This window comes from Lissotriton vulgaris, unplaced genomic scaffold (assembly GCF_964263255.1).
Source record: "Lissotriton vulgaris unplaced genomic scaffold, aLisVul1.2 SCAFFOLD_1199, whole genome shotgun sequence".
Classification (NCBI taxonomy): Eukaryota; Metazoa; Chordata; class Amphibia; order Caudata; family Salamandridae; genus Lissotriton; species Lissotriton vulgaris.
Window position 1 is genome coordinate 147,655 of NW_028251169.1, and position 18,816 is coordinate 166,470.

The window sequence follows — 18,816 nt, forward strand, 5'->3', positions numbered from 1 at the left end:
ATTAACCAGCTGTGCTCTGCTTTGTTTGGCATCAATCTCGTGCTGTGCTGATTTCTAGCAGATTAAGATTCATCAAGTTTCTGTTTCTCTCCTCTGTGGGTCCAGCTCCTGTCTCCGCCGTTTCTCTGCATTACACAAACACTGAAAGCAACTTAAAGCGCTGTCCGAAAAGGACAGTTCGAAGCTGCAAAGGTGTCATTTTCATGTTTCCGCTTAAACAAAAGTTTTGCGTGTCCTGTTTTAAGGATTTAAGTTTGAAATAGACTTCTTTAGTAACACGCTTACCATACACTGCGACCAATAGAAAACCTGCCAGTGACCCACACCGCATCTCGTGTCCTTGGGTGATTTCACAGGGATGGGCACAGTGCACAGGCGGTTCCATGGTGTAATGGTTAGCACTCTGGACTCTGAATCCAGCGATCCGAGTTCAAATCTCGGTGGGACCTGAGATGCTTTTATTATGTGCTTCACATTACTCTAGGTCCTGAGCACGGAAGCCATTTGTTTATGTGACATGAGCTGACCTCTTTCTGTTTTCATTCTCCTGGTCTCTGCTGCCTCTGGAAATCTATACATTATGGGGCAGATTTACAAGCCCCTTGCTCCGCTTTTACGCCGCCGTTGCATCACTTTTGTGACACAGCGGCTGCGCAAAAGATGCGCCATGGTGCGGGGTATTTACAATGTGATGCATCTCCCAGATGCGTCACGTTGTAATGCCCTGCGCCAGAAGAGGCGTACCATCGCAGGGGGAGGCGTTCCGACGCAGGAACGCCTCCCAAAAGTGGCTGAGTGAAATCTATAAGATTTCACTCAGTGGCTTTTGGGCCCATGCTGCGTCAAAACCCTGCGCCTGCTTGAAGCAGGTGTAAGGATTGACGCAGCATTGGAAGAATAGGCCCCCCTGATCATTGCTTGAGCTGCGTCGCGCTTTTGAAGCAACTCCAGCAATGCCCCGCTTTTACCGCACAGAGGCGTCACGCATCTGTGCCGTTTTTGCCCCATGGTGCGCCGCATTGTAAATGCGGCGCTTCATGGGTGGCGGAGCTGCGGCGCACAATTACTGGCACATCCCTGCTAATTTGTAGGGATGCGCCAGTTATTGTAAATCTGCCCCTTTGTTTTTAGGCGGTGCTGGGCGGCACGTGATGCTACACACTAGTGTTTTATCATTCCAGTGCCTGGGTGGACACCTTTCTCCTGTAGCTGCACAACAGTAACACACACAGTGTGGATCTGACTCCAGCGCCCTTCACACTGGATAACTCACAAGGAGACACAAAGACTTGAATTTGAATTTGAATTTAAAAACATTTATTCAGCGCTCTTTTACCAAGCGGTTTCATGGCGCTATGTGGACAGCAGTCTGTAAATGAAAGGCTTTAATAAAGTGTTAACGGATACAAATCAAAAATGCTATTTTTTTTATTTCTGTACTCTGTTGGTAATTACCCAACATATGAAGGGTGATAACTTAACTTCACCTTCACTGCTTGCCCCCCAAAAAGTGAAATTCAGTGGCAATTTATCAACAAAGAGGCATCTCGCTCCTCCCGTTTCCAGCCAAAGTCATCGAGAAGACCGTCAACAAGCAGCTGGCCGCCTTCCTTGAGACAAATGGATGCCTCGACCCCTCACAGTCTGGCTTCCGAGCCAACCACAGCACCGAGACCGCCCTCATCGCCGCCACCGATGACATCCGAGCCCTGATGGACAACGGAGAAACAGCGGCCCTCATCCTCCTAGACCTCTCCGCGGCATTCGACACTGTCTGCCACCGCACCCTAGTACAGCGCCTCAGCAACGTCGGAATCCAGGAGAAGGCTCTGGAATGGATCATCTCCTTCCTCGACGGAAGAACACAGAGAGTCCGCCTACCACCGTACAAGTCAGAGGCCACCGAAGTCATCTGCGGCGTTCCTCAAGGATCCTCGCTGAGCCCCACCCTCTTCAACGTCTACATGAGCCCCCTCGCGGCCATCGCACGACAACACAACCTGAACATAATCTCCTACGCCGACGACACCCAGCTGATCCTCTCCCTGACCAACGACCCCGCCGCCGCAAGAGCCAACCTGCACGAAGGGATGAAAGAGGTAGCCGAGTGGATGACGACCAGCCGCCTGAAACTGAACTCAGACAAGACGGAGGTCCTCATCCTGGGCTCTTCGCCCTCCGCCTGGGACGACTCCTGGTGGCCTCCAGCCCTGGGCACCGCACCCAAACCGACAGACCACGCACGAAAACTGGGCTTCATCCTGGACTCCTCCCTCTCCATGACCAGGCAAGTAAACAACATCTCCTCTGCATGCTTCAACATCCTACGCATGCTACGGAAGATCTTCTGGTGGATCCCCACCGAGACCAGGAAGACCGTCACCCAGGCCCTCGTCACCAGCCGACTGGACTACGGCAACGCCCTCTACGCCGGGACCACCGCCAAGCTCCAGAAGAGACTCCAGCGGATCCAGAACGCCTCAGCCAGACTCATCCTCGACATCCCACGAACCAGCCACATCTCCGGACATCTGAGAGACCTGCATTGGCTCCCCGTCAACAAAAGAATCACCTTCCGCCTCCTCACCCACGCACACAAAGCCCTACACGACCAAGGCCCGAGCTACCTCAACAACCGAATCAACTTCTACTCTCCCAAACGCTACCTCCGATCAGCCAACCACGCCCTCGCCGCCGTCCCTCGCATCCGAAGAGCGACAACAGGAGGAAGGTCCTTCTCCTACCTGGCCGCCAAGACCTGGAACTCCCTCCAACCGACCTGCGCCTGACCCAAGACCACCTCTCCTTCAGGAAGAAGCTGAAGACCTGGCTGTTTGAGCAGTAACGGCACCCCCCTCCCCCCAGCGCCTTGAGACCCTACGGGTAAGTAGTGCGCTCTATAAATGTCTTTGATTGATTGATTGATTGATTGATTGGCAAAGAGAGGCATTAGCCGTCTTGGCTTAACGCCTCTCTTCGCCACTTCGGAAACATTAGGCTGAACCATGTGTGCTGCTTCTTGCAGCACACATGTATGTTACAAATTGGCATTTTTAAAAAGAGGTTTGTTTATGTACAGGAAGGGACACCTTCCTGTACATAAAGAAACCTTGGCATTTTGCTTTTTCCATGTGTCCTGCATAAGGCAGCACACATGGAAAAAGCAAAAATGAGGAGAAATTAAGCATTTCTTCTCGTTTCGCCATTTTCCTGGTCTTAAGTTCGGCACTGCCACCTATTATCGCCTCTCTTGATAATAGGTGGCAGCGTCGAAGTGAATGGGTGTTGCGGCGGACGCCCACCGCAACACCCACTGCACACCCCCTTTCATGATAAGTTTATTGTGAACTGGGCCCTATTACCAAGGCAGCGTTAAGCCAATTAACGTGGCTTCAATCCACGTTAATTGCCTTAACGCTACCTTGGTAATAGGGCGATGCAAATATCGCTGCGTTATCGGCAGAAAATTGCTGATAACGCGGGGATAAGGGGCTTGATAATATATCCCTGAATCTGTTCCTCACGTAAAGTGCTTTAATGGCAGTGGGCCCAGTTTACGCTAACTGCAAAAAAAGGAAAAAGAGTAAGATGCAGCTAGAGCAGTACAGTATTTGGGTGCATATATTTGCTCCCAGTTCCAGTTTTGAAACACCAAGGGCCTCATTTACAAGACCCTTGCACCTTTGTTGCATTTTTTTTTTTTTATGCAGCAACGGCGCAATCAGTGCACCACACTGCTCCATATCTAAACACTGATGCATTGGGTCCAGTGCGTCAGTTTGTAGAGCCCTCCGTCACATTATACCTGCTCCAGGTATAATGTATGCAATGTAGGCGCTCCTACGCAAAAAGCCACATAGAAGTGGTACAGTGAAATTTACATTTCACTACGTCACCCTACGACTTCACTGTGCCAAAATCACTAAACATGTTCAGGGACTCGCGACGCACTGCTGGAGTTGGGTCAGTTTTGTGCCAATAGATGTGTCCGAATGTGTGACACATCTGTTAATCCATGCCCATGTAGCCCTGTGTATTAAATACCGTGCATCTATGGTGTCACAAGGGCACTTGATGCAGGCGCCATGGAAACTGATGGATCAATGCCGATGCGTCAGTTTTTTGTAAATTAGGCTTTGAGAGTGGGTTTCCAGCGCGTGTGTGGAAGCTTCCAAGGACTGAAGTCCATGACTGATCCCACAGCCTCCCCAGGACACCCATTAGGAAGGCTTCAGTTCGGAAGCATTTTCTGTTTTTAGCACAGGTAAGTCAGATAGGGGTGGTCACTGCTTTTTCAGTGTAGTGGCACAGTGAGCACAGGACCCACATCTGGGCATACCCATGCCATGTAGAGGGCAAGGTTTGGGCATGGGTAGAGGGCATCAAACACACAAAAGGTGCTTCTCCCAGCAGTCAGCAGTGTGACTCTGACCTATCAGGTTAATAGGATGAAGATGCCTTAACTGTGCAATCCTTGGTGTCTAGAATGGATGCTGATTGGAAGTATTATAAATGGTCAGTTGTGTAGGAAGCAATTCACAGCAGCATGATTCTAAGAACTCTATGGCCCTGATTACAAATCCAGGTGTGCAGGGTCACAAAATGACTTGGCCGGGAGCACAAGTTCCACATTGCATATCTATCCCTACTCCTCGCACCTACTGTTTAGGCTTGGAATTGGGAGTGACATGGCCAGGCCTTCACATCATGTGTAGTGTGATTCTGGGCTCAGTTCCACACAGACATTGCTGCTTTAACCTCAAGGAATATCATATCTGGGAAGGAAAAGAAGGGGAGACACAAGGTGGCGGTCTGCACTGGATCAACTATGAGTCAGTCCTGGGGTTTCTGCCCACGAGGACACCGCTCCACGCAAGGTGTGATCCAGGTCTTTATTTTTTCAGATCTAGGAATAGATATAGATGGAGAGAATGTGATTTGCCAAGGATCAAACAATGCAATCAAACATGTCGAGACGAACGGATCCCTCGACCACTCGCAGTCCGGCTTCCGAGCCAACCACAGCACCGAGACCGCCCTCATCGCAGCCACCGACGACATCCGAACCCTGCTCGACAACGGTGAAACAGCGGCCCTCATCCTCCTGGACCTCTCTGCAGCGTTCAATACTGTCTGCCACCGCACCCTAGTACAACGCCTCAGCAACGTCGGAATCCAAGAGAAGGCACTGGAGTGGATCATCTCGTTCCTCGCCGGAAGAACCCCAAAAGTCCGCCTCCCCCGTTCAGGTCCGAGGCCACCGAAGTCATCTGCGGCGTACCACAAGGATCATCACTCAGCCCCACCCTCTTCAACGTGTACATGAGCCCCCTCGCAGCCATCGCACGCCAACACAACCTCAACATCATCTCCTACGCCGACGATACCCAGCTGATCCTCTCCCTCACCAACGACCCCGCCACCGCCAGAACCAACCTACACGAAGGGATGAAAGAAGTAGCCGAGTGGATGAAGACCAGCCGCTTGAAACTGAACTCAGACAAGACGGATATCCTCATCCTTGGATCATCACCGTCCACCTGGGACGACTCCTGGTGGCCCCCGGCCCTAGGCATCGCACCCAAACCAACGGACCACGCTCGCAACCTGGCCTTCATCCTGGACTCCTCCCTATCGATGACCAGACAAGTCAACGCTGTCTCGTCATCGTGTTTCAACATCCTACGCATGCTCCGAAAGATCTTCCGATGGATCCCCACCGAAACCAGGAAGACGGTCACCCAGGCACTTGTCACCAGCCGACTGGATTACGGAAACACCCTCTACACCGGAACCACAGCCAAACTGCAGAAAAGACTGCAACACATCCAGAACGCCTCCGCAAGACTCATCCTGGACATCCCCCGCCACAGTCACATCTCCGGACACCTGAAAGACCTCCACTGGCTCCCCGTCAGCAAAAGAATCACGTTCCGCCTCCTCACCCACGCACACAAAGCCCTCCATGACCTAGGCCCCAGGTACCTCATCAACCGCATGACCTTCTACACTCCCACCCGCCAACTACGATCGACCAGCCACGCCCTCACCGCCGTTCCACGCATTCGAAGAGCCACCATGGGAGGAAGATCCTTCTCCTACCTGGCAGCCAAGACTTGGTATTCCCTCCCATCCACCTCCGTCTTACCCAAGACCACCTCTCCTTCAGGAAGCAACTCAAGACCTGGCTGTTCGAGCAGTAGCGGACCCCCCTCCCAAAGCGCCTTGAGACCCTCCGGGTGAGTAGCGCGCTATACAAATTTCTTGATTGATTGATTGATTGATTGATTGAACATGTCAGTCTCGGTGGATTAGAAACAGAATCCATTGGATGAAGCAATCACTGCTCATGCGCACACATTTCCATGTACACATGAAGTCATACAGTGTCCTCTGTAGAACTGCAGCCTATAAATTAATCAATCAATCAAGTAGTTTTTGTAAAGCGCTGCTTATTACCTCAGGGGGTATCCAGGCGCTGTGTTGCGGGTTTCAGTTGAACAGCCAGGTCTTGAGTTCTCTCCTGGAGTGGCTGAGCCAAGGTGCGGTGCATAGGCGGAGAGGGTGTTCCAGTGCGACTGTGAGGGATGTGAGGAGTCTGTGCGAAGGCGAGGTGTAGAGAGCATAGGATCCTGGTGGGTTGGTGGAAGGTCAGGTGGTGGTTCATGTAGTGTGGTCCAATGTTGTGGAGGGCCTTGTATCCGTGGGTCAGGAGCTTGAATTTACATCTCTTGTGGATGGGGAGCCAGTGGAGTTCTCTGAGGTGTTAGGTGATGTATGTTCTTCTAGTTAGGTTCAAGATCAGTCTGGTTGCTGTGTTTTGTATCGTCTGGAGTCTTTGCACCGGTTTGGAGTTTGGGCCTGCATAAAGAGTTCTGCCGTAGTCAAGTTAGCTGGTGATGAGGGCCTGTGTCACTGTTTTTCTGGTGCTGGTGGGGAGCCATCTGAAGAATCTTCAGAGCATGCGGATGGTTTTGAAGTAGGCTGATGTGATAGAGTTGAACTGGTGTATCATAGTGAACTTGCTGTCCAGTATGATGTCGAGGTTGCGAGAGTGGTCTTTTGCTATGGTTCACTAGATATATCAACATGTACCAAGGGTACAAAGCAGGAAGAAAGTATACTAAATATACATGCATTACAAAGTACAGCACACACTGTGAGAAGTTGGCCTGGTATATGCTGTCCACTAGTAATAGTGGGCACCTTGTACCAGTACAAACAACCCTTATTGATGATTAAGTTAAAGACAACCAGTGGTAGCTATGGAGAGCAGCCTTCAGGCTAAGTCTCAAAGGAATGCAAAGCAGCTTGTTTTACCAGTCCATAACCTCCTGAATGACCCAATGAAAGGAAAACCACACAAGATATATATATATATAAGTGTGGCAGGGTATGCTCAGACGTGAGTCCCTAGCTCACTTTGCTACTGGATTCAAGCAAGCCGGGCTGAAGATGGCTGGAATGCTAGAAACCGGTCCTCTGAAGATTTTTTCCAGTCCAGGGAAGACATGGCTTGGCATTTCGGCTGGACTGTTCCCATGAGGCACAGGATCAGACTGATTTACATATAGCCATGTCTAAACTGGGGTGGCAGAGTGGGCTAAAGAACGGTGATGGATTAAACCCAGATCTTTTGACTGGGTGTGAGTGTTTGATTGATTCAGATGATCCGTCCATCAACACCCCCTTTTGTACCGCTTTTGGCTGCCATAAGTGTGGCAGGGTATGCTCAGACGTGAGTCCCTTGCTCACTTTGCTACTGGAATCAAGCAAGCTAGGCTGAAGACGGCTGGAATGCCAGAAACCGGTCCTCAGAAGCTTTTTTCCGGTCCAGGGAAGACATGGCTTGGCAGTTCGGGCTGGACTGTTCCCATGAGGCACAGGGTCAGACTGATTTGCATATAGCCATATCTGAACTGGGGTGGCAGAGTGGGCTAAAGAACGGTGATGGGTTAAACCCAGATCTTTTGACTGGGTGTGAGTGTTTGATTGATTCAGATGCTCCGTCCATCAATACCCCCTTTTGTACCGCTTTTGGCCACCATAAGTGTGGCAGGGTATGCTCAGAAGTGAGTCCCTTGCTCACTTTGCTACTGGATTCAAGCAAGCCGGGCTGAAGACGGCTGGAATGCCAGAAACCGGTCCTCGGAAGCTTTTTTTCCGGTCCAGGGAAGACATGGCTTGGCATTTCGGGCTGGACTGTTCCCATGAGGCACAGGGTCAGACTGATTTGCATATAGCCATGTCTGAACTGGGGTGGCAGAGTGGGCTAAAAAACGGTGATGGATTAAACCCAGATCTTTTGACTGGGTGTGAGTGTTTGATTGCTTAAGATGCTCCGTCCATCAACACCCCCTTTTGTACCGCTTTTGGCCGCCATAAGTGTGGCAGGGTATGCTCAGAAGTGAGTCCCTTGCTCACTTTGCTACTGGATTCAAGCAAGCTGGGCTAAAGATGGCTGGAATGTCAGAAACCGGTCCTCGGAAGCTTTTTCCGGTCCAGGGAAGACATGGCTTGGCAGTTCGGCTGGACTGTTCCCATGAGGTACAGGATCAGACTGATTTGCATATAGCCATGTCTGAACTGGGGTGGCAGAGTGGGCTAAAGAACGGTGATGGATTAAACCCAGATCTTTTGACTGGGTGTGAGTGTTTGATTGATTCAGATGATCCGTCCATCAACACCCCCTTTTGTACCGCTTTTGGCCGCCATAAGTGTGGCAGGGTATGCTCAGACGTGAGTCCCTTGCTCACTTTGCTACTGGAATCAAGCAAGCCAGGCTGAAGACGGCTGGAATGCCAGAAACCGGTCCTCGGAAGCTTTTTTCCGGTCCAGGGAAGACATGGCTTGGCAGTTCGGGCTGGACTGTTCCCATGAGGCACAGGGTCAGACTGATTTGCATATAGCCATATCTGAACTGGGGTGGCAGAGTGGGCTAAAGAACGGTGATGGATTAAACCCAGATCTTTTGACTGGGTGTGAGTGTTTGATTGATTCAGATGCTCCGTCCATCAACACCCCCTTTTGTACCGCTTTTGTCTGCCATAAGTGTGGCAGGGTATGCTCAGACTTGAGTCCCTTGCTCATTTTGCTACTGGATTCAAGCAAGCCGGGCTGAAGACGGCTGGAATGCCAGAAACCGGCCCTCGGAAGCTTTTTTCCGGTCCAGGGAAGACATGGCTTGGCATTTCGGGCTGGACTGTTCCCATGAGGCACAGGGTCAGACTGATTTGCATATAGCCCTGTCTGAACTGGGGTGGCAGAGTGGGCTAAAGAACGGTGATGGATTAAACCCAGATCTTTTGACTGGGTGTGAGTGTTTGATTGATTCAGATGCTCCGTCCATCATCACCCTCTTTTGTACCGCTTTTGGCCTCCATAAGTGTGGCAGGGTATGCTCAGACGTGAGTCCTTTGCTCACTTTGCAACTGGATTCAAGCAAGCCGGGCTGAAGACGGCTGGAATGCCAGAAACCGGTCCTCTGAAGCTTTTTTCCGGTCCAGGGAAGACATGGCTTGGCAGTTCGGGCTGGACTGTTCCCATGAGGCACAGGGTCAGACTGATTTGCATATAGCCATGTCTGAACTGGGGTGGCAGAGTGGGCTAAAGAACAGTGATGGATTAAACCCAGGTCTTTTGACTGGGTGTGAGTGTTTGATTGATTCAGATGCTCCGTCCATCACCACCCCCTTTTGTACCGCTTTTGGCCGCCATAAGTGTGGCAGGGTATGCTCAGACGTGAGTCCCTTGCTCACTTTACTACTGGATTCAAGCAAGCCGGGCTGAAGATGGCTGGAATGCCAGAAACCGGTCCCCGGAAGCTTTTTTCCGGTCCAGGGAAGACATGGCTTGGCAGTTCGGGCTGCACTGTTCCTATGAGGCACAGGGTCAGACTGATTTGCATATAGCCATGTCTGAACTGGGGTGGCAGAGTGGGCTAAAGAACGGCGATGGATTAAACCCAGATCTTTTGACTGGGTGTAAGTGTTTGATTGATTCAGATGCTCCGTCCATCAACACCCCCTTTTTTACCGTAACACCAGTAAAAGGCAGGTGTTAAATCCTTGCTGCTAACGCGCCTTATTGCATGTTTTTGGATTGTATCGCAGATCAGGCTGGTTTTTGAGAATATCGCGTAGTGGTGTTTTCGTGTGTTTTTGCACGGGAATGCCTACTCTGCATATCATTAGCTTTAGTTGTCACTTTCATCCGTGGCGATGTTTTTTGCAGAAGCTATCGCTGGAAAACTGGCTACATCGGCAGTTTGCGCCAACTTCAGAATGGGGCGATAATTCTTTCTCCACTTTTGCTGCGCTAAAGTGCTGATAACTCAGCGATAAATCCTTGAGAATATGCCCCTGTGAATTCACTTCCCAAATTCTCTCTGACGTAAACATACAGATGTTGTTCCAAGATAATCTCCTCATTTTCCACAATAATATTCCATGTATGTTATTTGAATGTAAATTATCCGTTTCGTCCGATGTATGAAGTGACAACCCCTGCATGTTGGCGCTAGAGAGGGACAGATTTAAATAGATCTGCCTGAAGTGTTATCTGTTCAGAAACATTGGCAGCAGGAGGGTGAGTAGGAGGGTGTAGAGAGAGACGGTCATTGCCACAAACGTTAATTCACTGTACCATTAATAAAGTAATATATTACTGCAAGTTTGTAAAGTGACTAAAAGAAACAGGTCCCACCGAGATTTGAACTCGGATCGCTGGATTCAGAGTCCAGAGTGCTAACCATTACACCATGGAACCGTCCATGAATAAGCTACGACTTCTGAATGAGACGACAAAAGCGAGGCTGTCCACATGGTTTTGCTCATCACTATTCTTTTCCACGTGTTACTTTCGCATTCAAAACAAAGCTCGAAGTGTAATTAAAAAGAGACATTTTGCAAGGGAATCTGCAAACATCCAGAGTTGCGGCCTGCGTTCTTTTTAAGAGGGGTCAAAGACGTCACATCCGGTTTTAAAACGCCCTCCTACCCAAATCCTTTCCTTTTCTGCTGCACACTTCTAGCGCTTAGAAGCCTTATGAAGGTTCTTGTGAGGAGAATGAAGCAGCGTCCTTTCATTGGGACGCCTTCGTATTGCATTTTTGAGTGGGGTAAAGAACGGGCTGCCACAAAATTGACCCTGAATTGTGAGGTTCCCCTTGTCGAGGCCGCTGTTCTTTGATACTTAGAACCCTGCAGCGAGGGGGGTGAGAGCGGGGGGGGGGCATTCCTCTAAGTGAGAGACAGAAGTAGAGCTGCCTGAGGACGTCTTCCAAGAGCTGTGGTGGAAGGAGGATGAATAAATGTCTGGAGACTTTAATTCCTTCACACACCGGGAGTCGAACCCCTGGACCCTATGGGCGTGTGCACAGCTCCGTGGGCATGCAGAGACCTCTCGCCTGCTAGTGCCCTCTTCAGCCTTCAGTGAGCTACCCATTCCAGCACTAGGAGGAGAAAGAAAGACGAGTAATGAGGGGTCAAACTTCACTATAATCTGGAGCCCGATCATTCCTTTCCCTCAGTCTGGCCTCTGCCCGTCATTCTTCACAACATAGAAGGTCTCAGGCTCTTGCTGAAGGTGACAGAGGACACTTCACTGTGAAAACAGACAGCACAGCACACCATGCAGACAACATCACTGCAGCAGTGCACTGTCATTTTCACTGCAGTGGTCTGCAGCGTGACCCATGCAGCAGCACTGCACGTTCACACTCACTGCAGAACTCTACGTGGTGACAGAGTGCAGCTCTACACACAGTGACTGTCACAGCAGCTCTGCACACTCACCCTCACACTGCAGAACTGTACTGTGGTGACACGGTGCAGCTCTGCAAACACTGACCCTCCCTGTGGCAATGTACGGGGCGACAGAGTGCAGCTCTGCACACAGTGACGGTCACTGTTGTATGTCCTGATACTGCCTAAGTCCCGAGCGGTGTCAAAATCCATGTGTTAATTGTGCTTGGGAGATTTCTAAACCAACCGGAAGTGAAAATAAATAGCAAAATATCCAGTGCATCCGACCAAACCCCGACGTGGAACCGTGGGCCTGAGGGGACTGGCAGGTAGCTCAGAAGGGCTGAGCCAGGGCTGCAGCAGTAGCGCCTAAAACCTAATCCCCACGACCCAGAAGTGAACTGCAGCCCGCCCACAACCCCACTGCTGCACTGATACGCCTACAAGCCAGCTGTGAGCTGCTACAAGCAGCTGGCTCGTTGGTCTAGGGGTATGATTCTCGCTTTGGGTGCGAGAGGTCCCGGGTTCAAATCCCGGACGAGCCCACTTTTTTTTTTTTTTTTTAATTTTCCACTTAAAATTTTTTTTATTACGCGGTGACATGTTCCAGTTGTAAATTGCTTGGTGTAGAAATATTCTGTAAATGTTTTCAAAATAAAACGGGGCTCGTCCGGGATTTGAACCCGGGACCTCTCGCACCCTAAGCGAGAATCATACCCCTAGACCAACGAGCCGGCTGCATATCGATCTAACCCGGCTCTTTATTTATTTCAAACAGCTCCAAAAGTGTGGCGCTGTCTTTTAGTGTGAAGTTTTCGGGACTTTCCACACGCCTTGGAAGTCACACTAAAAGCCCTGCTTTAAAGAGAGAGACGCTGCCTTCAGAATATGTCTGCTTCTTGTATTCAACATTGGGAAGTAGAAGGACACAGTCATCACATGACTCTACACATTATTAACTCTACAGATTATTCTAGGAGATGGTCTCTTACTGGGTCCCTACAGTTGAAGGGTGAACTGTAGCCCAAATCACAACTTCACTGATTCACTTATTTGTGCCAAGGTGCACAAGAGTGTCTCGGTGCTGGGGTGTCCGTTTATTGGTGGAAGTGTGAAATCGTGCAAGGAGACCAGTGTGTGTCAGCACTCGTCACAAGTCAACAGCCAGAACACTAGGGGTGCAGGGACCCCTCAGTTGTCTCCCTAGTGGTATCCAGCTCCAGGGACCTCAGTGCCCCCGGGCCCTAATCTTTCCTCCTAGTGGTACCCAGCTTCAGGGACCCGTGCTGTGCAAGTGACCGGCTGATGGTGAAAGTATTCCAGTACATTGCGCCAACATGACTCCCCCCTGTATGGACAGGGCCCCTGGAATTAAGAGGCAGTGGAGGGCAAATTAAGCTGAGTGTTGTCTAAATAGAATGAAAGGCAAATTATGCGGGATGGAAATTAACATTATGTGGGATTTTAAGAGCTCAAAGACAACGGATCCATCATAGCCCCCTGCAATATTATCTGGTTATTCTAATGTAAACACACTAATGACAAGTGATCCCATTGGCATAAAATGCTCTGATTTTCCAAGAAAGAAAAACTGTGGGCCTCATTTATGAGGCTGTGCGTCACTTTTACGCCGCTGGTGTGTCACTTTTTGTGACGCACCAGTGGCTAAAAAATGTGCCTTGTTGCGCCATATTTACAAAGTGACGCATCTAGGTAGATGCGTCACTTTGTAAACCCCTGCGCCACATTATACCTGCGCCAGGTGCAATGAATGCAAGGTTGGCGTTTTGACGCAAGAAAGGGTCATGGAAGTGACGCAGTGAAATCTATAAGATTTCACTGTGCCATTTCTTGGCCGCTAATGCGTCAAAATCTTACGCCTGCTTCATGGCAGGCGTAAGACTGACGCAGGCACTAACGACATGGGACTTGCCCATGTAAAAGTACACATTGCTGGAGTTGCGTCACTTTTGTGACACACTCCAGCAATGCGTCACTTTTGCATCTACAGATACGTCAGAAATACTGACGTATCTGTAACTCCTTGCGACATGATGTGTCATATTATAAATATGACGCATCAATCATGTCGCAAGGAGTGCGCACTGAGAAGTGACGCATTGCTGCTTTCATGCAGCGATGCGTCATTTCTCATAAATGAGGCCCTATATATTTACCAGATCGTATTCAAAATATTGATGAGCAACCATGAATAATTTTGTCTTCCGGGGAAACCCCAGACTACTAATTTATTTACACTTCTTTCTCTCTCCCTTACAGTGAAATAGGTTGACTAAAGGATGACTGTGTCACTCTCAGACAAGTCTGTGTGTTCACATTCTTGCAATACAATGTGTCCCTCTCCTTTCTTACACATCCCAGGGATGTTCTAAACTTGTCTTCGGGTTTGGGCTGACCCTGTGCTGGAGACAGCCCTTCCGGGTTCAAGACAATGGGCCGTAAGTTAAATGCGTGAGGTTTGATTTTCTTCTAAAGGCTGAGGGGCATATTTATCCAGAGTTGCGTTGCATTTGCACCCGCACCGTGGTGCATGCACACCGCAGACCATAAAATTAGATTGATCAAGTCTCGCAAGGCCACTTTGTGAGGCTTGATAAATCAGGAGCAACGCAATGCAGCGCAAACCGGTGCGTTGCTTTACTCTGCCCTTGGAAGGCATTCCATGGGCGTTGCTTGGGTGTTCCCACACAGCTCCCATGGATTTTGATGTGTTCCCAGATTTACCATTACTCAGTCCTTAATTTGAGCTGGTGGTTTCTGGTGCAGGGCACCAGCACTTAAATGTCAACATCAGCACTTTTGACAGTCTGCCACAAGGTGGCGCTGTCTGGCTAATTTCGAGGTGACCACAACAATAGTTAATTATTAATTCATTGTACATTAAAAATGATTGTTACCTGGTGCCCAAGCCATTCCTATAGCTTTGCAGGCCTGGTATAATCTGAACTGTCACTCTTGTAGGAGTGTGATGGTTCGTAGTTGTGTTGTTACTATCATTGGCAGCATGGCAGGGGCACTGTGTGGGGCAAGCTGCAGTGACTTCCTAATGAGAGCCCTGGCATTTATTGTTTTACAAATTAAGCACTGAGGTAGACATGCAAATGTGCCAAAAAGATATGTCTCCCCAAAGGAGACGCAAAGAGGAAAAATATCTTCATTTCTCCTCCATCCTTCCTCTTCCTATGTGTGCTGAATTCTGCAGAGGAATATGCCCCTCATGATTGTTTCTGTGCGGGACGGTGTCGTTTCTTGTACAAAGATCCTACCTGCAACACAGGGGTGCAAGGGGGCCTGCGTTGGTGCTGGGCAGTCCATTGAGTGCCAGTTTTTGGGAAAGGACAGGAATTCAGTGTATTGTAATAAATACAGCAAATCCCTGCCCTTTCCCTGTAACGCAGTGCAGCAAGGTGACCTGCTGAGCTTCGTTGCGTTACTTTCACATAGATATGGCCCTTCATGTCCACTTGAAATAACCGCTGTTGGGAGAAGACTTTCTGTGATGTACACATGAACCTGTGTAAATATGTAGGTGAACAGTTAAACTAAATAATTGCATATCAAAGAGGGATTCATTCTTCCATCCAAGTTTGAACGGGCCAGACTGGCCGTAGCGGGCACCAGGCGTTTTCCTGGTGTGCCAGAGGGGTGGGGGGAGGTTTCCGAGCAGTGGGGCCTGTTTTGTTACTATGGGCCACTTTTGCAGTAGTGCTGTAATATCGGCCCCCTGTAAAAAAAGCAGCAGCTGTACTAATGCTTGAGCAGTGCTGCTTCTCACTAGCACAAACACCTTCCCCCCCCTCACCCAGGGCCGGTCCAGTAGGGTTACCAGGGCTAGCTGATGGTCCCAGACCGTATCTAAATACAGAAATGAGCAGCCCCCTTTCGTGTTTAAATATTGATGGATTTGAGAAGAGACGGCCACATTGAGGAAACCTAATACAACGTGGTGTCCTTTAGGCTGCTGTTCTACAGGCTTACATGGGACCAATGTCCTGCTATCAGATACCCAGTGCCTAATTTGTGCCGGTGGTTTCCGGTGTTCAGCACTTAATTGTTAACACCAGCACTGAGGATAGTCTGCCACATGGTGGTGCTGTTCGAGCAACTTAGAGAGGAGCAGTTGTTCATTGACAGGTGTTCATTAGTTCATTATACCATCAAAAACGACTAATACCTGCCTCCCAAGATTTTCCTATAGCGTTGGGAGAGCCCGGAATAGTCTGAATTATCACACTTGTAGGAATGGAATGGAAGGGCATTTAATTGGCTACTCGGAGGCCTCCCAGCGCTGAGTCAACCGACATAGGGGGCCAGGGAACTAGGAGAAGAGCAAGGTCTTTAGTTGCTTCCGGAAAGCCATGTGGTCCTGAATAACGCGTAGGGGGAGAGGGAGGAATTCCAGAGTTTAGAGACATTATATGAAAAAAGTCTACCGCCGCTCCTAGATCTCTTGATCCTAGGTGTCTCTGCCAGATAAAGGTAGTCTGACCGGAGATTTTGCGTGGCTTTGAAAGGGTGGATCATGGTAGAGATTGTAGGTGGGCTAAGTCCTTGCAATGCTTCATGTACAAGGCACAGGGCCTTAAACCTGATCCGCTCTTGGACCGGGAGGAGCCAATGTAGAGTGTGGAGGGCCGGTCTGGCCGAAAGCCTGTTGGACGTCCCTGTAAGTAGCCTTGCAGCGCTGTTTTGAACGGTTTGAAGTTTCCTAACTGCAGAGATGGGAGCGCCTAAGTGCAGTGCGTTCCCGTAATCCAACCAGGAAAGTTTGATGGATTACACCATTACTTTCTTTTGCCGTCGGGGGAAGGAGAGGTAGGACCTTACGCGCCGTTCTCAAGAGGCCATAGCACAGGGCTGCTGTTTTCATGGCTTGTGTTCTGAGGCTAAGATCCTTGTCCAACCATATTCCGAGGATCTTGATCTCAGATTTTGGTGACGGGGCAGGGCCCATGCATGAAGGCCACATCAGGTTGGGGCCAAAACTGATGGGGTTACCCAGGTTCATAATTTCAGTTTTTCCCCCATTAAGTTTGAGCTGGGACTCGTCCATCCAGTTTGAGATGTCGCTCAGGCAGGATTGGAGGCTGTGGGTTTCCTGGGTGAGTTGATTGAGCCCTACCACTAGCTGAGTGTCGTCAGCGTAGGTAACTATCCGAATTCCATGTGGGTCTACAATGTCAGCCAACGGGGACATGTAAACATTAAAAAGGGTCGGGCTAAATGAGGAGCCCTGCGGCACTCCGCACTGAAGGACGGTAGGCTTGGAGATATTATTTTCTTCAAAATCCTGATAGGTTCTACCCTCTGAAAAGGAGGATAGCCATTGGAGCACCGTGCCATTCTACTCCTGTGTTCCTGAGTCGCTGGACCATAATCAAGTGATTTACCATGTCAAACGCGGCGCTCAGGTCAAGGAGTAGAATGGTCGCCGACCCTCCCGAGTCCAGGATTTTTTTGCTCTCCTCAACCACTGCCAGTAGAGCCGTTTGGGTGCCCTGGAGAGGTCGGAAGCCCGTTTGCGAAGGGCGGAGCAGGTTGTGGGTTTCAAGGAATCCAGAGAGAATAGAGTTGACATATTTCTCTGTTACCTTACATATAGCCGGGAGAAGGGATATGGGGCGGTAGTTGGCCAGGTCTGTAGGGTCTAATTTGGGCTTTTTTAGTAGGACTTTAACCCTTGCCTCTTTCCACTTGGGGGGAACCAGTCCAGTGTAGTAGTAGTAATTTTTATTAATTGATTATTTAAAATCTTTACAAAGAGTAAATACATAATTATGGACATTTCAATTAAAAAACCTCCTTAAAATTTCTTTTTAAATAACAATAGACCTTTAAAATTGTACACATGCATTATAAGAACTGTTTAAAATAAAGCAAGTTCATATGCTTAAAAGATTGGCGTAGAATACAGTCAGTATGATGATTAATGTTATATCATTCTATTTTTTTCCATGCAATTGTTAAAAATTTTTGTGAAGGCAGAATTAATGGATACATCATCTGGGCAAAGACACCGAAGCAATGCTTGTCTACAAGTCCTTATCACTCTTTCGTTAAAAAGCCTTTTAATAAAGTTAGTCTTTAATTTTTTAGTTCTGGACAGAGGCACTGAAGATGTATAATGTTTTCCTCACCGTTTTTGCACAACCAACACGATATGGTATTTTCCAGTTTTTTTCCAAGGTAGTGCATGGGATTCTCCTGGCAAAATTCCGAATCGTGCATTCATGAATATATTTTTACTTCTCCACAACCATGCTGTGACCAGATACTGCTGAGGCCTCTTTTGTTTGTAGCCATTTATTATGGACCAAGCGTGTTTCCTTTTGTTGTCTTATTCACAACTTTTTAAAAAGATTCCTGGGTTACGGTAGTAGTCCAAATACCTCTGACCCCGAATTCATCCATAGGCTTGTCCAGATATTTCCAGGCAGATGATTTATTATTGCCCTCAATTTCTTTCCATAAAAGCTGCAAAATTAAGTTCTCCTTTTCATTTTGCACTCTGTTCCATACTTAGATTGTGTGACCCTTTCGTCCATATAGTTGGTTATTCCAGTCCAGTGGTAAGTGAAGCGTTAATCAGATTAGTCAGAGTTGGGGCTATAAAGGGCAAAACCTGTTTCAGGATGTTATGGGGTGCAGGGTCGGCGGGGGAGCCACTCTTTACCGTTGTCGTGAAAGAGGTAAAGGATTCTTTGGTGGGAAGGTCTCTAAGAGGTGTGCAGGATGGCCTCGTTGGGGATTTATGAGAGGGCGTGGCAGAGGATCATTATCATTCTTGCTCTTAGTAGGGAGTGATTCAAGAATCAGATGAATTTTTTTATTGAAGTACTCTGCTAGTTTGTTACACCGTATGCCAGAATGATCCGGGATAGGTGCAGGGGGCAGGGGGGGACTTTGAGGATTTTTTAAATAATATTGAAGGTTTCTTTGGATGAATTAGATGCAGCTAGGATTCTATTCTCATAGTAGGATCCTTGTGCTTTCCTGAGTTCTGTTTTATAGCCAGAAATGGCAAGTCTATAGTCCTGTTTTTTGGAAGGCA

General features: G+C 48.8%; 4 non-coding genes across 4 annotated transcripts; 2 read left to right on the top strand and 2 right to left on the bottom strand.

Annotated features, from left to right (window-relative positions):
- The first annotated feature begins 377 nt into the window (after positions 1-377).
- On the top strand, positions 378-449 carry TRNAQ-CUG (transfer RNA glutamine (anticodon CUG)). Its single transcript has one exon. It is a non-coding gene; the product is annotated as a tRNA-Gln (tRNA).
- Positions 450-10,695: 10,246 nt separating this feature from the next.
- Positions 10,696-10,767, bottom strand: TRNAQ-CUG (transfer RNA glutamine (anticodon CUG)). The gene has a single exon. It is a non-coding gene; the product is annotated as a tRNA-Gln (tRNA).
- A 1,450-nt stretch (positions 10,768-12,217) lies between these two features.
- Positions 12,218-12,289, top strand: TRNAP-UGG (transfer RNA proline (anticodon UGG)). The gene has a single exon. It is a non-coding gene; the product is annotated as a tRNA-Pro (tRNA).
- Positions 12,290-12,406: 117 nt separating this feature from the next.
- TRNAP-AGG (transfer RNA proline (anticodon AGG)) lies at positions 12,407-12,478 on the bottom strand. The gene has a single exon. It is a non-coding gene; the product is annotated as a tRNA-Pro (tRNA).
- Between the last annotated feature and the right edge of the window lie 6,338 nt (positions 12,479-18,816).